Raw genomic sequence first — 7,371 nt, 5'->3', positions numbered from 1 at the left:
TTTCTTTAAGTTTTTCTCTGTTTCCTTTCTTTACAGGTTTTTTCCTTAAGTGTTTCTCTCTTTCCTTTTATACAGGTTCTGGCGGCAGGTAAGTATTTTTTTATTATTTTTTACAGGTAAGTACTTTTTTTATTTAATTTTTTCTCTAGGGTGTTTTCCCTTAGGGTTTTTTTCCTTTCAAGGTTTAAGTTTCAGACCCCCCCCTGGTTAGGGTTAGGGTCTGGACCTCAGGCAGGGGCATCTCCCACCCCCACGAGGCACAGGCTGGTTAGGGATGAGATAAAGCAGGTCCCCCTAGAGGGTCCTGGGTGCACGGTCCATCAATGGGGGCCGGGAGATGGAGACCCTGCCCGGGTGTTCAAAAAATTGCCCATATCTTGGGTGAAGTAGCTCGGGGCCCACGTGACGTTTCGGCGGAGTAGTGCCTTCTTCAGACTGGCCCGGCTTAATGTGACTCTGTCAGGTACGACCTTTCTTTTTCCTTTTATACAGGTTTTCAACAAGTAAGTATTTCTTTGTTTTAATTTTTTCCTTTTTCCTTTTCTTTACAGGTTTTTTCTTTAAGTTTTTCTCTGTTTCCTTTCTTTACAGGTTTTTTCCTTAAGTGTTTCTCTCTTTCCTTTTATACAGGTTCTGGCGGCAGGTAAGTATTTTTTTATTATTTTTTACAGGTAAGTACTTTTTTTATTTAATTTTTTCTCTAGGGTGTTTTCCCTTAGGGTTTTTTTCCTTTCAAGGTTTAAGTTTCAGACCCCCCCCTGGTTAGGGTTAGGGTCTGGACCTCAGGCAGGGGCATCTCCCACCCCCACGAGGCACAGGCTGGTTAGGGATGAGATAAAGCAGGTCCCCCTAGAGGGTCCTGGGTGCACGGTCCATCAATGGGGGCCGGGAGATGGAGACCCTGCCCGGGTGTTCAAAAAATTGCCCATATCTTGGGTGAAGTAGCTCGGGGCCCACGTGACGTTTCGGCGGAGTAGTGCCTTCTTCAGACTGGCCCGGCTTAATGTGACTCTGTCAGGTACGACCTTTCTTTTTCCTTTTATACAGGTTTTCAACAAGTAAGTATTTCTTTGTTTTAATTTTTTCCTTTTTCCTTTTCTTTACAGGTTTTTTCTTTAAGTTTTTCTCTGTTTCCTTTCTTTACAGGTTTTTTCCTTAAGTGTTTCTCTCTTTCCTTTTATACAGGTTCTGGCGGCAGGTAAGTATTTTTTTATTATTTTTTACAGGTAAGTACTTTTTTTATTTAATTTTTTCTCTAGGGTGTTTTCCCTTAGGGTTTTTTTCCTTTCAAGGTTTAAGTTTCAGACCCCCCCCTGGTTAGGGTTAGGGTCTGGACCTCAGGCAGGGGCATCTCCCACCCCCACGAGGCACAGGCTGGTTAGGGATGAGATAAAGCAGGTCCCCCTAGAGGGTCCTGGGTGCACGGTCCATCAATGGGGGCCGGGAGATGGAGACCCTGCCCGGGTGTTCAAAAAATTGCCCATATCTTGGGTGAAGTAGCTCGGGGCCCACGTGACGTTTCGGCGGAGTAGTGCCTTCTTCAGACTGGCCCGGCTTAATGTGACTCTGTCAGGTACGACCTTTCTTTTTCCTTTTATACAGGTTTTCAACAAGTAAGTATTTCTTTGTTTTAATTTTTTCCTTTTTCCTTTTCTTTACAGGTTTTTTCTTTAAGTTTTTCTCTGTTTCCTTTCTTTACAGGTTTTTTCCTTAAGTGTTTCTCTCTTTCCTTTTATACAGGTTCTGGCGGCAGGTAAGTATTTTTTTATTATTTTTTACAGGTAAGTACTTTTTTTATTTAATTTTTTCTCTAGGGTGTTTTCCCTTAGGGTTTTTTTCCTTTCAAGGTTTAAGTTTCAGACCCCCCCCTGGTTAGGGTTAGGGTCTGGACCTCAGGCAGGGGCATCTCCCACCCCCACGAGGCACAGGCTGGTTAGGGATGAGATAAAGCAGGTCCCCCTAGAGGGTCCTGGGTGCACGGTCCATCAATGGGGGCCGGGAGATGGAGACCCTGCCCGGGTGTTCAAAAAATTGCCCATATCTTGGGTGAAGTAGCTCGGGGCCCACGTGACGTTTCGGCGGAGTAGTGCCTTCTTCAGACTGGCCCGGCTTAATGTGACTCTGTCAGGTACGACCTTTCTTTTTCCTTTTATACAGGTTTTCAACAAGTAAGTATTTCTTTGTTTTAATTTTTTCCTTTTTCCTTTTCTTTACAGGTTTTTTCTTTAAGTTTTTCTCTGTTTCCTTTCTTTACAGGTTTTTTCCTTAAGTGTTTCTCTCTTTCCTTTTATACAGGTTCTGGCGGCAGGTAAGTATTTTTTTATTATTTTTTACAGGTAAGTACTTTTTTTATTTAATTTTTTCTCTAGGGTGTTTTCCCTTAGGGTTTTTTTCCTTTCAAGGTTTAAGTTTCAGACCCCCCCCTGGTTAGGGTTAGGGTCTGGACCTCAGGCAGGGGCATCTCCCACCCCCACGAGGCACAGGCTGGTTAGGGATGAGATAAAGCAGGTCCCCCTAGAGGGTCCTGGGTGCACGGTCCATCAATGGGGGCCGGGAGATGGAGACCCTGCCCGGGTGTTCAAAAAATTGCCCATATCTTGGGTGAAGTAGCTCGGGGCCCACGTGACGTTTCGGCGGAGTAGTGCCTTCTTCAGACTGGCCCGGCTTAATGTGACTCTGTCAGGTACGACCTTTCTTTTTCCTTTTATACAGGTTTTCAACAAGTAAGTATTTCTTTGTTTTAATTTTTTCCTTTTTCCTTTTCTTTACAGGTTTTTTCTTTAAGTTTTTCTCTGTTTCCTTTCTTTACAGGTTTTTTCCTTAAGTGTTTCTCTCTTTCCTTTTATACAGGTTCTGGCGGCAGGTAAGTATTTTTTTATTATTTTTTACAGGTAAGTACTTTTTTTATTTAATTTTTTCTCTAGGGTGTTTTCCCTTAGGGTTTTTTTCCTTTCAAGGTTTAAGTTTCAGACCCCCCCCTGGTTAGGGTTAGGGTCTGGACCTCAGGCAGGGGCATCTCCCACCCCCACGAGGCACAGGCTGGTTAGGGATGAGATAAAGCAGGTCCCCCTAGAGGGTCCTGGGTGCACGGTCCATCAATGGGGGCCGGGAGATGGAGACCCTGCCCGGGTGTTCAAAAAATTGCCCATATCTTGGGTGAAGTAGCTCGGGGCCCACGTGACGTTTCGGCGGAGTAGTGCCTTCTTCAGACTGGCCCGGCTTAATGTGACTCTGTCAGGTACGACCTTTCTTTTTCCTTTTATACAGGTTTTCAACAAGTAAGTATTTCTTTGTTTTAATTTTTTCCTTTTTCCTTTTCTTTACAGGTTTTTTCTTTAAGTTTTTCTCTGTTTCCTTTCTTTACAGGTTTTTTCCTTAAGTGTTTCTCTCTTTCCTTTTATACAGGTTCTGGCGGCAGGTAAGTATTTTTTTATTATTTTTTACAGGTAAGTACTTTTTTTATTTAATTTTTTCTCTAGGGTGTTTTCCCTTAGGGTTTTTTTCCTTTCAAGGTTTAAGTTTCAGACCCCCCCCTGGTTAGGGTTAGGGTCTGGACCTCAGGCAGGGGCATCTCCCACCCCCACGAGGCACAGGCTGGTTAGGGATGAGATAAAGCAGGTCCCCCTAGAGGGTCCTGGGTGCACGGTCCATCAATGGGGGCCGGGAGATGGAGACCCTGCCCGGGTGTTCAAAAAATTGCCCATATCTTGGGTGAAGTAGCTCGGGGCCCACGTGACGTTTCGGCGGAGTAGTGCCTTCTTCAGACTGGCCCGGCTTAATGTGACTCTGTCAGGTACGACCTTTCTTTTTCCTTTTATACAGGTTTTCAACAAGTAAGTATTTCTTTGTTTTAATTTTTTCCTTTTTCCTTTTCTTTACAGGTTTTTTCTTTAAGTTTTTCTCTGTTTCCTTTCTTTACAGGTTTTTTCCTTAAGTGTTTCTCTCTTTCCTTTTATACAGGTTCTGGCGGCAGGTAAGTATTTTTTTATTATTTTTTACAGGTAAGTACTTTTTTTATTTAATTTTTTCTCTAGGGTGTTTTCCCTTAGGGTTTTTTTCCTTTCAAGGTTTAAGTTTCAGACCCCCCCCTGGTTAGGGTTAGGGTCTGGACCTCAGGCAGGGGCATCTCCCACCCCCACGAGGCACAGGCTGGTTAGGGATGAGATAAAGCAGGTCCCCCTAGAGGGTCCTGGGTGCACGGTCCATCAATGGGGGCCGGGAGATGGAGACCCTGCCCGGGTGTTCAAAAAATTGCCCATATCTTGGGTGAAGTAGCTCGGGGCCCACGTGACGTTTCGGCGGAGTAGTGCCTTCTTCAGACTGGCCCGGCTTAATGTGACTCTGTCAGGTACGACCTTTCTTTTTCCTTTTATACAGGTTTTCAACAAGTAAGTATTTCTTTGTTTTAATTTTTTCCTTTTTCCTTTTCTTTACAGGTTTTTTCTTTAAGTTTTTCTCTGTTTCCTTTCTTTACAGGTTTTTTCCTTAAGTGTTTCTCTCTTTCCTTTTATACAGGTTCTGGCGGCAGGTAAGTATTTTTTTATTATTTTTTACAGGTAAGTACTTTTTTTATTTAATTTTTTCTCTAGGGTGTTTTCCCTTAGGGTTTTTTTCCTTTCAAGGTTTAAGTTTCAGACCCCCCCCTGGTTAGGGTTAGGGTCTGGACCTCAGGCAGGGGCATCTCCCACCCCCACGAGGCACAGGCTGGTTAGGGATGAGATAAAGCAGGTCCCCCTAGAGGGTCCTGGGTGCACGGTCCATCAATGGGGGCCGGGAGATGGAGACCCTGCCCGGGTGTTCAAAAAATTGCCCATATCTTGGGTGAAGTAGCTCGGGGCCCACGTGACGTTTCGGCGGAGTAGTGCCTTCTTCAGACTGGCCCGGCTTAATGTGACTCTGTCAGGTACGACCTTTCTTTTTCCTTTTATACAGGTTTTCAACAAGTAAGTATTTCTTTGTTTTAATTTTTTCCTTTTTCCTTTTCTTTACAGGTTTTTTCTTTAAGTTTTTCTCTGTTTCCTTTCTTTACAGGTTTTTTCCTTAAGTGTTTCTCTCTTTCCTTTTATACAGGTTCTGGCGGCAGGTAAGTATTTTTTTATTATTTTTTACAGGTAAGTACTTTTTTTATTTAATTTTTTCTCTAGGGTGTTTTCCCTTAGGGTTTTTTTCCTTTCAAGGTTTAAGTTTCAGACCCCCCCCTGGTTAGGGTTAGGGTCTGGACCTCAGGCAGGGGCATCTCCCACCCCCACGAGGCACAGGCTGGTTAGGGATGAGATAAAGCAGGTCCCCCTAGAGGGTCCTGGGTGCACGGTCCATCAATGGGGGCCGGGAGATGGAGACCCTGCCCGGGTGTTCAAAAAATTGCCCATATCTTGGGTGAAGTAGCTCGGGGCCCACGTGACGTTTCGGCGGAGTAGTGCCTTCTTCAGACTGGCCCGGCTTAATGTGACTCTGTCAGGTACGACCTTTCTTTTTCCTTTTATACAGGTTTTCAACAAGTAAGTATTTCTTTGTTTTAATTTTTTCCTTTTTCCTTTTCTTTACAGGTTTTTTCTTTAAGTTTTTCTCTGTTTCCTTTCTTTACAGGTTTTTTCCTTAAGTGTTTCTCTCTTTCCTTTTATACAGGTTCTGGCGGCAGGTAAGTATTTTTTTATTATTTTTTACAGGTAAGTACTTTTTTTATTTAATTTTTTCTCTAGGGTGTTTTCCCTTAGGGTTTTTTTCCTTTCAAGGTTTAAGTTTCAGACCCCCCCCTGGTTAGGGTTAGGGTCTGGACCTCAGGCAGGGGCATCTCCCACCCCCACGAGGCACAGGCTGGTTAGGGATGAGATAAAGCAGGTCCCCCTAGAGGGTCCTGGGTGCACGGTCCATCAATGGGGGCCGGGAGATGGAGACCCTGCCCGGGTGTTCAAAAAATTGCCCATATCTTGGGTGAAGTAGCTCGGGGCCCACGTGACGTTTCGGCGGAGTAGTGCCTTCTTCAGACTGGCCCGGCTTAATGTGACTCTGTCAGGTACGACCTTTCTTTTTCCTTTTATACAGGTTTTCAACAAGTAAGTATTTCTTTGTTTTAATTTTTTCCTTTTTCCTTTTCTTTACAGGTTTTTTCTTTAAGTTTTTCTCTGTTTCCTTTCTTTACAGGTTTTTTCCTTAAGTGTTTCTCTCTTTCCTTTTATACAGGTTCTGGCGGCAGGTAAGTATTTTTTTATTATTTTTTACAGGTAAGTACTTTTTTTATTTAATTTTTTCTCTAGGGTGTTTTCCCTTAGGGTTTTTTTCCTTTCAAGGTTTAAGTTTCAGACCCCCCCCTGGTTAGGGTTAGGGTCTGGACCTCAGGCAGGGGCATCTCCCACCCCCACGAGGCACAGGCTGGTTAGGGATGAGATAAAGCAGGTCCCCCTAGAGGGTCCTGGGTGCACGGTCCATCAATGGGGGCCGGGAGATGGAGACCCTGCCCGGGTGTTCAAAAAATTGCCCATATCTTGGGTGAAGTAGCTCGGGGCCCACGTGACGTTTCGGCGGAGTAGTGCCTTCTTCAGACTGGCCCGGCTTAATGTGACTCTGTCAGGTACGACCTTTCTTTTTCCTTTTATACAGGTTTTCAACAAGTAAGTATTTCTTTGTTTTAATTTTTTCCTTTTTCCTTTTCTTTACAGGTTTTTTCTTTAAGTTTTTCTCTGTTTCCTTTCTTTACAGGTTTTTTCCTTAAGTGTTTCTCTCTTTCCTTTTATACAGGTTCTGGCGGCAGGTAAGTATTTTTTTATTATTTTTTACAGGTAAGTACTTTTTTTATTTAATTTTTTCTCTAGGGTGTTTTCCCTTAGGGTTTTTTTCCTTTCAAGGTTTAAGTTTCAGACCCCCCCCTGGTTAGGGTTAGGGTCTGGACCTCAGGCAGGGGCATCTCCCACCCCCACGAGGCACAGGCTGGTTAGGGATGAGATAAAGCAGGTCCCCCTAGAGGGTCCTGGGTGCACGGTCCATCAATGGGGGCCGGGAGATGGAGACCCTGCCCGGGTGTTCAAAAAATTGCCCATATCTTGGGTGAAGTAGCTCGGGGCCCACGTGACGTTTCGGCGGAGTAGTGCCTTCTTCAGACTGGCCCGGCTTAATGTGACTCTGTCAGGTACGACCTTTCTTTTTCCTTTTATACAGGTTTTCAACAAGTAAGTATTTCTTTGTTTTAATTTTTTCCTTTTTCCTTTTCTTTACAGGTTTTTTCTTTAAGTTTTTCTCTGTTTCCTTTCTTTACAGGTTTTTTCCTTAAGTGTTTCTCTCTTTCCTTTTATACAGGTTCTGGCGGCAGGTAAGTATTTTTTTATTATTTTTTACAGGTAAGTACTTTTTTTATTTAATTTTTTCTCTAGGGTGTTT

Source organism: Diplotaxodon limnothrissa, linkage group LG5 (assembly GCF_057381915.1).
Source record: "Diplotaxodon limnothrissa isolate DT_005_m linkage group LG5, D_limnothrissa_male_GT1.1, whole genome shotgun sequence".
Lineage (NCBI taxonomy): Eukaryota > Metazoa > Chordata > Actinopteri > Cichliformes > Cichlidae > Diplotaxodon > Diplotaxodon limnothrissa.
This window is presented reverse-complemented; position numbering follows the sequence as displayed.